General features: G+C 42.8%; 1 pseudogene; it reads left to right on the forward strand.

Moving 5' to 3' along the window:
* Window positions 1-4,401: 4,401 nt before the first annotated feature.
* LOC143775156 (KRAB-A domain-containing protein 2 pseudogene) lies at window positions 4,402-5,819 on the forward strand (annotated as a pseudogene).
* Window positions 5,820-10,213: the final 4,394 nt, after the last annotated feature.

Below are 10,213 nucleotides of genomic sequence, written 5' to 3' on the forward strand. Positions count from 1 at the left end.
TGTTCCCTTTTAGTTAAATTATCATGCCAAATAATTGGTGGAATCCCTTCAAGTTCCTCTGTCACTAAATGAATAAAAATCTCCACGTTCGGACAAAGTGACAAAGGAGGGAATTTTTTAGATTTTTGACGAAGGGACGGTGGTATCTTACCCAAAGATGGGTTAACATGTTCCTCTGCCAGCTCCTCCAACGTTCTCAATGCAGCTTGTTCCTCAGGAAGAGGGAATAGTTTTTTAATCTCTTCGCTATGGTACCATTTTTTAAACAATAACGATCTCCCAAAAACGTGCAGATCCTTTATCACCGTAAAGGTGTCAAGCCGCGTGCTAGGTGAGAAAGTTAAGCCTTTAGACAAAACAGACAATTCCTCATCACTAAGCTTGTAATTAGACAAATTGATTACCTTTAGTGTGTCATTCCTGGAGGTGGATGCCTGCGGACGTTTGTTGGTATCCGCTTTTTGCTCCTTTTTCCTTTTATTGTTCCCAAATCTTGTTTGAACAGAATATTGGGTCACATCAGATCTCCCACCAGAGGAGGCAATAGATGACACTGATGAAGTTCTTCTAATACTGTTTCCAGAGCCCTTACGTCTCCATCTATACATAGTGCCTTGTTGGAAGTCTGCATTGTCACGTGATAATTTTTTAGCATGTACTGTTTTTATTTGTGCTTCCCATTCATCCGAATTTTTATCCATGCTTAAATTAAAGGTGGACAGAGATTCAACAGATATCAACTTCTTTAAATTGCTATATGATTCATCAATCTCAACCTCAATAGCGGTCACGGATTTCTTATTAAGTTCAATTAACAACTCCATAAGCTGGAAGGATGATTTAGTGCAGATGTCTTCCCATTTTGTAATAAAGTTTTCATCCTGCACTGGAAATGAAGGAAATACTTGGATCCTAAGTCCCCTAGGGATCAATTTCTTCTTTAGGTAATTCTCAAGAAATGCTCTATTCCACCACAGCTTGGTGCGTTTGTGTACCAGACGTTTCAACTGAGCTTCCAGATTTTTAACCTCTTCATTATTATTGCTTGCAACATTAGTACCCTCACCATCAAAGACCGAGGCAGCTTGTATCTGCCAGGTCATGTCTCGATTCTTATAGTCCATTGTCTGTCAAAAAAATCTGTGAAAGATACACAGCAGAATTATAATTACCAAAAAGACACACAATACACAGGGTATATGAACACCTGTGTCCGTAAGGAAACAATTATACCTAACGGTCCCGTACAGATAAACGTAAAACACCTATAATGAATTGCACAAATGAGACCTCAAAGTACAATAAATGAACAGCTTTATTCAATAAAACAAATAACAGAAAGGACAACCATGATGATGGTAAGTACCAATGGTCAGACACCAAAACACCTGAGGTAATGTAGAAAATAGGTGTCGCTACTGCCTCATACAAAACTCTCCCATAAATCAATAGACTATTCTGCCCAGTGGCCTGATATTACATAAGGGGAGACCGAATTAACAAATAGTGAGGCACAATATTAAAACACATACACTCACTGGCCACTTTATTAGGTACACCTGTCCAACTTCTTGTTATCACTTAATTTCTAATCAGCCAATCACATGGCGGCAACTCAGTTCATTTAGGCATGTAGACATGGTCAAGACAATCTCCTGCAGTTCAAACTGAGCATCAGTATGGGGAAGAAAGGTGATTTGAGTGCCTTTGAACGTGGCATGGTTGTTGGTGCCAGAAGGGCTGGTCTGAGTATTTCAGAAACTGCTGATCTACTGGGATTTTCACGCACAACCATCTCTAGGGTTTACAGAGAATGGTCCGAAAAAGAAAAAAAATCCAGTGAGCGGCAGTTCTGTGGGCGGAAATGCCTTGTTGATGCCAGAGGTCAGAGGAGAATGGGCAGACTGGTTCGAGCTGATAGAAAGGCAACAGTGACTCAACTCGCCACCCGTTACAACCAAGGTAGGCCTAAGAGCATCTCTGAACGCACAGTGCGTCGAACTTTGAGGCAGATGGGCTACAGCAGCAGAAGACCACACCGGGTACCACTCCTTTCAGCTAAGAACAGGAAACTGAGGCTACAATTTGTACAAGCTCATCGAAATTGGACAGTAGAAGATTGGAAAAACGTTGCTTGGTCTGATGAGTCTCGATTTCTGCTGCGACATTCGGATGGTAGGGTCAGAATTTGGCGTAAACAACATGAAAGCATGGATCCATCCTGCCTTGTATGGAGCATCTTTGGGATGTGCAGCCGACAAATCTGCGGAAACTGTGTGATGCCATCATGTCAATATGGACCAAAATCTCTGAGGAATGCTTCCAGCACCTTGTTGAATCTATGCCACGAAGAATTGAGGCAGTTCTGAAGGCAAAAGGGGTCCAACCCGTTACTAGCATGGTGTACCTAATAAAGTGGCCGGTGAGTGTATATATATATATATATATATATATATATATATATATATATATATATATATATATATATACAGTAGAGACCAAAAGTTTGGACACACCTTCTCATTTAAAGATTTTTCTGTATTTTCGGGACTATGATAATTGTACATTCACACTGAAGGCATCAAACCTATGAATTAACACATGTGGAATTATATACTTAACAAAAAAGTGTGAAACAACTGAAAATATGTCTTATATTCTAGGTTCTTCAAAGTAGCCATCGTTTGCTGGTGGCCTCGACCAATCAGAGATGCGGGATTTCCAGGACAGACAGACAGACAGACAGATGGAAAAACCCTTAGACAATTATATATATATATATATATATATATATATATATATATATATATATATATATACTAGATTGTGGCCCGATTCTAACACATCGGGTATTCTAGAATATGCATGTCCCCGTAGTATATGGACAATGATGATTCCAGAATTCGCGGCAGACTGTGCCCGTCGCTGATTGGTCGAGGCAACCTTTATGACATCATCGTCGCCATGCTGTGCCCGACGCGGGATTTCCAGGACAGACAGACAGAAAGACAGACAGACAGACGGAAAAACCCTTAGACAATTATATATATAGATTAGACAATTATATATAGATATATATATATATATATATATATATATATATATATATATATATATATATATATATGTTACTGTAAAAGTCAGAAGGACGGTAAAACCTAGGATTTACTGGTCAATCTGGACATTCACCGAGGACGTCGGTAAAAGCTCAAAATGAAAAGTAAAATTGGACTTTTACCGGTGAAGTCTTGGTAAATGTTAACATTTCTCAACAGCGTTGGTAAAAGTCAGAAATATCTGGTGTGAAGATGGAACATCTGACTTTAACCAAGCGCAGTTGGTAAATGTGCACATGTACCACGGCTTCTTGGTAAATGTAGCTGAGAAGGGTGTAATAAAAAGTGTAAGCCACCACGGGCGAGGAAACGGAGGACACAGTGTTGAAAGTTTTTATAAATGTAATAAGAGTAAATGGGGAAAATATGGTAATAACAATGAACAAAATCTGCTACCCTGTAATGTATCTGCTACCCTGTAATGTATCTGCTACCCTGTAACGTATGTACGTTCTATATATACAGATGTCAATCGTGACTATCCTATGATTATTGTTCCGATCATACAAAAAGTGCCCACTTCCCGCTAACATACAACCACTAACCCCACACTAAAATATGCAAAAGAGAATGTCCTATGAATCTTAGGGTATCAGTGTTCCGCTGCACCCTCTCACAAAAAGTTACAAGAAGTACACACGCTGCCGGTGTAGTAGTGTATAAATTGTCCTGTACTTAGCTTCCTGTAGAGCGCAGAGTCCAAAGTCTTTCCAAGGGCCCCTTGCAAGGTGGACGCTAACACCGCTCACACGATTTACCGTTGCTGCGCCAATGTGGTAGAATCATTATAAGATATGCAGATAAGCTCTGAGCCGGAGTTGCTGGGTGCCATGAACAGTCTGTTCCACCCGAGCACCATAGTCTCTGATCAGGGGAATCGGAAGACAGCGCATTCCGAGAAAAGGCTGGAAGGTAACAGCGCAACAGCCCTGTCTGGGCTCAGTCTAGTCAGCACAGCACCAGTCCTCTCACTCTCCCTAAAATAGCTCCTGCCTCAAGTCCTAGTTTCCTGGGGTTCTCTTCTTAGATTGCTGCCCTAACTCATCAATGGCAGTGTTAGGATCAGTAGATGGTGCTGTTGTACAGTCTTTCACACAATGCTGAGTAACCCTAATACAAAAGAACATGGGATTCTTGCCAAGCAGTGTGGGTAAATGGGCGTACTTCCTGTTTGTGTCCTCGTGCTGGACGACTGCCTGAGTGTTTTGCAAGCAGCACATACTGCTCAAAGCTGCATAGCCGACTGCCTGTCAAAGCTGCACAGGCACTAGCTGATTGTCAGATCATGAGTGAGGAAATGAAAGATCGTTTTTCGGAGCTCTTGAATGAAGTGGTGGAGAAAAAGCGAGATAATAATTTTTATCTCACGGACGATAAATACGAGAATATATTGAAAGAAGTGAAGGAGGCTAAGGTGGCGGTACCTAAACAGAGTATTCACTACAGGCATTTGAAGAGGTACGACATCATGACCGTCGGAAATGATGAAAAGTTAATTGCACCAATCTCGTGTGAAAAAGAGAACGTGTTGCATTACGTTCGGTGTGCAGAACTCTTTAGTGTCATTCATAATGCGCACATCAGTACCGGCCACGGAGGGCAGACCAGGATCCTAAAGGAGGTGAACCGTAAGTTCAAAAATGTCACAGCGGAGTCAATAGTTATTTATCTGCGACTCTGCCAGCCATGCCAGAAAAAACAGAAGATTACCAAAAAAGGCCTTGTTGTGAAACCCATCCTACACAGTGAAATGAATTGTCGTGCTCAAGTCGATCTCATTGACATGCAATCCAATTGTGATAATGATTTCAAGTTCATATTCGTCTATCAAGACCACGTCACTAAAATTGTTCTTCTACGTGCTTTATGCACTAAAACAGCAGAAAAGGTTGCGTACCACCTCCTTGACATTTTTTCCACTTTTGGTGCCCCGTGTATTCTGCATTCTGATAATGGGAGGGAATTTTGTAACAAGGTCATACAGAATTTGTGCGCGATGTGGCCTGATATGAAAATAGTGCATGGTAAACCAAGACACAGCCAGTCCCAAGGCTCCATGGAAAGAGCAAATCAGTACATTGAAAACATGTCAACGTGGATGGAAACAAATAAGACACCCAAGTGGTCTGAGGGCCTTCGCTTTGTACAAGCAATGAAAAATAGAGCATACCATGAGGGAATAAAATGGTCACCCTATGAAGCTATGTTCGGAGTACCAATGCAGATGGGTGTAGCTACCTCCAAAATTCCTAGTGATGGGATCAGAAATCTGTCTTCAGAAGAAGATCTTGAAAAAAGTTTGTTGGTTTGCAAGAGGAACCTAGTGATCCGACATCACCAACAGAAGCCGAAGGGTCAGATGAATCTAACTTTCATCACACGTCAGCACCGACACCAGCAGAAGCTTCAGATGAATCCAACTGTCATCAGCTGTTCACAACAGAAGGAGAAGGTTTGAACTTATCCAACTGTCCGCACACCTTAACAGCATATGAAACTCCACCAATTTTGCCATCCAAGAATAATGAAGACCTAAAAGAAAAAAGTGTTGAGTCAAAGCCTTCTAAGAAAGAAGGAGAACTTCATGATGATCAGCAACCTGACGTTTTATTTCGCATACAATCAATAGAAGAATTGGTGCGGTCAGCAGAGTTCGAAAAGCTGCAAGAGAAGGACTTGAAACACAGGCCAAGAAAATGTTGAAATATTCCAGTCAAAAATTACCTAACATTGGACAGAACATCAGAATCAGAATTCCAGACGTCGACCGTTCAAAAATGGACCCTAAGTCGATCATTGCGATTATTATAAAAAAAGAAGATGACTTCTACCAAGTGGGGACTACCGCTGGGATCCTAAATGCATTATATTATCGCAATCAGTTCACCATCTGTCAGGAAAATTTCATAGGATTGCAGGATGTGAAAAAAGTTCAGATCAGCCTTCGCACGGCGGTTTCCCAACAATCGTTGCTGGGAGGTCAGGGATTGAAGAAATGCAACTGTTTAAAGAAGTGCCTAAACAAGAAATGTGTTTGTAGGCTGGCAAAAATGAAGTGCCATTCAAAGTGTCACAATTCCCAACTGTGTTGCAACAAATAGTTCCTCTTTTGTGTTTGTTGTATGTCTTTTTCATTGAGATGAAAAATTAAGTGCAATTTAACGGGTCACAGTTAGAGGTGAGTGGATAGATGGATATATCCGTCTATTCGTATGGATAAGACCGAGATCCGAGTGGATCCAGATTCTATCCGTGTCCCCTATAAGTCTATGGGACAACTATCCATGTGCAGGGACATTCCTCCTGCGTCACCAGTGATGCAGGGGAGACTCCCTGCACGCCGGTGGGCATCCCTGCCATCACCAGTGATGCTGGGGACTCGGTCGGGGCATACCTGAGCGAGGAGATCCTCGCTGCATCATTGCAGTAGGAACTCCCCGCCCACTAGGGTCATCCCGCACTCTGGCCGGACCCCCCTTCTCCGCCACTTAAAGAGCACTACTTACCGGAGGCTACCAGAGGCTTCCCAGGTGTTGTCGGCCGGCCGCATCCTCCTTTTTCCGAGTCACATGACTGCATGCTTCACCACGAAAGTGACAGGTGCATAAGTCATGTGATACGAGTTGTGTCACATGACTTACGCATGCGTCACTTGCGTGGTGACGTATGCAGTCATGTGACCCGGAAGGAGAACGCGGACGACGTGACCTGGGAAACCTCCGGTAAGTTGCAATTTAGCTTTATACCTGTCTGCCCTGCACACTCGCAACATCCATGCCTTCCGATGATGCATGAAACATGCATTATCGGAAGGCATGGATATATCCGACAGATATCGGGATTATCTGTATCCGTACAGCCCGTTATCCGCTCGGATAACAGGTCTGGACTGATCTATCCGCTTATTCCTAGTCACAATTACAGAATTACATAGTTTTGAAGTTGCGTTATTCTTGTATTTGCGTTAATTTGTCATTTTTGAGAAGTATTTTCCTACAATTACAGAATTACATAGTTTTGAAGTTGCGTTATTCTTGTATTTGCGTTAATTTATCATTTTTGAGAAGTATTTTGCAGCATAAATGTTTTCTATTTGCATTTTCCTATTTGTCTTTGTTCATTTGCATTTGCATTTTGAAGAATAAAAATATTTCCAACGATTAAGGCTTTCATTAGAGTCGAAAATTGCGTTTAGTTAACTTTTACCACCATCATCTGCTGGTCAGAGTCAGAATTCTGTGACTCAAAGTTACTTTTACCAACACATGCTGGTAAATGTAAAGATTTACCAATTCGCCCAGGTAAAAGTCCAATCTTTCTAGCTTTAGGGCCCAAACATGATATATTCCTGTCCGTCGGTGGTCCCACTGTTGGTAACCACCACAACGTATATCTGATTGTCTCCACACCTTTCATCCCATCTTTTCCTGCAGTGTGCATTAGTTTACCTTCTTTCATCACCTTCCCGGCCGGAGCACGCACCGCGCATGCGCTGCTTCGCGCGGTGGTGGGAGGCGCTCTATCTTGGTGACGCGTTGCCATGGTCGCGGGTCCGGTCATCTGACCTGACCACGTGACGTGGTGACGCGCACCTTGAGCGCCGCTCTCCACGGCGTGTCGCATCTTGGCGGAGGCGCGCCGTACTAGGCTGCTGGTAATCACATCACTTTTTCTTCAGTATTTAAGGGGATTCCCTGGCGACGCTTACTTACCTCCTGATGAAGCCACCGTTGTGAAACGCGCGTCGAGGTGTTCTATACGACGGGACCATACTTAGGCCATCATGACTGCAGGTATTATGTGTCTACCACACTAGTTGTCATTCACGGGGATTACTCCTGTTATTTTGGGCTTTTGGGGCATGTGCAATAGTAGGTTATGGTACAACTATTTAGTTGCTACAGTTATCTCCTTTGGAGATCTAGCTTGCACCTATTTAGGGCCTATTTGGTTATTTACGCATACTATCCGGTATACACTCTGCACAATGGATCTATTCAGGCCCCCTTTTGTGGTATTGCACCCTGTGCAATTTGATCTCTCATGATATGGTCTAGGCACTTTGGTCCTGTTGTTTTTCTGTTCCTCTATTTCTGCTGTTACCGGTTCATAGGTGGTTGCACCACCTGTTTTGTATCTCTTGTGATGATTTCTATATGATTTATATTATATGTGATTACTATTTTAGATTTAATAAAATTTGTAATATTGGGAATTGCTCCTTCTGGTGTCTCTCTTTTGGCATACAAAAGTCCAAAATTGTTCGTTTATATGGAATGCATCTGACTTTTACCAACGCTGTTGAGAAATGTTAACATTTACCAAGACTTCACCGGTAAAAGTCCAATTTTACTTTTCATTTTGAGCTTTTACTGACGGCCTCGGTGAATGTCCAGATTGACCGGTAAATCCTAGGTTTTACCGTCCTTCTGACTTTTACAGTAACACATATATTCTTTTTGCATTATTCTATCTTGAATATATGTTATTAGTATATGTAGATGGCTGGGTATAGACAGTGTGTGTGTGTGTGTGTGTGTGTGTGTGTGTGTGTGTGTGTGTGTGTGTGTGTGTGTGTGTGTGTGTGTGTGTGTGTTATGCACGTTTTTAAATACCGGCTGCACAGACAAGAGTTCATATACTGTATATACACATGTTGGCAATCATCCAGCGAACAAGCAAAACGCTGCTCATTCATCGGGTGAATGGATTGTTTATGGCAGAATGTAAATCATTGTTCTCGGCAGCACATTGTCAGTGTAAGCTGCAGATATGCTGCTAATCAGAGCTGTGGAGTCGGTAAGCCAAACTTCCGACTCCTCAACTTCCCTGACTCTGACTCCACAGCGCTGGTCACTACTGAGCATTTTCATATAGCGCAGCACAGATCCATCTCAGTTAAAAGCCGAGATACCTTAGATCAGGAACAGAACAGACATTTATAGGATATTTCCCAAATTGCTATGAAAAAAATACATCACATCCTGCACCCAATGTATTATTTATAGAGATAGATGAACCCGACAGTAAAGTTCGGCATCCGTACTGAACACCTACTGTTCGGGCACGGACACCAAACTCGGACTTCACCAGGAACTGTCCAGGCTGAGAACCACTGTTGACTGAGCAGCATCAGTGATCGGCGGTGACGTCATCGAGGTTACCTCCGGTCACTGACACTTCGCTGGCAGCAGTTCAGTCACCAGTGGTTCACAGCCTGGATGGTCGCATCTTGGCACTGTCCAGGTTGGAAACTGTTCATCCCCCAGACATGGATTACAGTGTGGGACAGAACGACTGACAGGTGAGGGACATTGTTGTTTTTTTATTTTAGTTTTATTACAGGAGAACTAGGGCTTCGGTGGAATAAGGCGTTAGGTGAGTATAACTGTGCTTGTTATCTATCTATATATATAATTGTCTAAGGGTTTTTCCGTCTGTCTGTCTGTCTGTCTTTCTGTCTGTCTGTCTGTCTGTCTGTCCTGAAAATCCCGCGTCTCTGATTGGTCGAGGCCGCCAGGCCTCGACCAATCAGAGACGGGCACAGCATGGCGACGATGATGTCATAAAGGTTGCCCCGACCAATCAGCGATGGGCAGTCTGCCGCGAATTCGCCTCGACCAATCAGCGATGGGCACAGTATCGACGTAGATGTCATAATGGTTGCCATGGCGACGATGATGTCATAAAGGTTGCCTCGACCAATCAGCGATGGGCACAGTCTGCCGCGAATTCTGGAATCATCATTGTCCATATACTACGGGGATATGCATATTCTAGAATACCCGATGCGTTAGAATCGGGCCACAGTCTAGTGTATATATATAAACGAGTGTATATGTGTATGTATGTGTGTACCGACGATTATGTCATAATGGTTGCCATGGCGACGATGATGTCATAATAGGTTGCAATGGTGACTATGATGTCAGAATTGTTGCCATGGTGGAGATGATGTCATAATGGGTATATCTGCACGGGACTATGGGATGGAGGATGTGTATGATGGGTATATGGGAATGGGACTATGGGATGGAGGATATGTATAATGGGAATATGGGCACTGGACTATGGGATGGAGGATATGTGATGGATAT

Source organism: Ranitomeya variabilis, chromosome 5, assembly GCF_051348905.1.
Source record: "Ranitomeya variabilis isolate aRanVar5 chromosome 5, aRanVar5.hap1, whole genome shotgun sequence".
Taxonomy (NCBI): Eukaryota; Metazoa; Chordata; class Amphibia; order Anura; family Dendrobatidae; genus Ranitomeya; species Ranitomeya variabilis.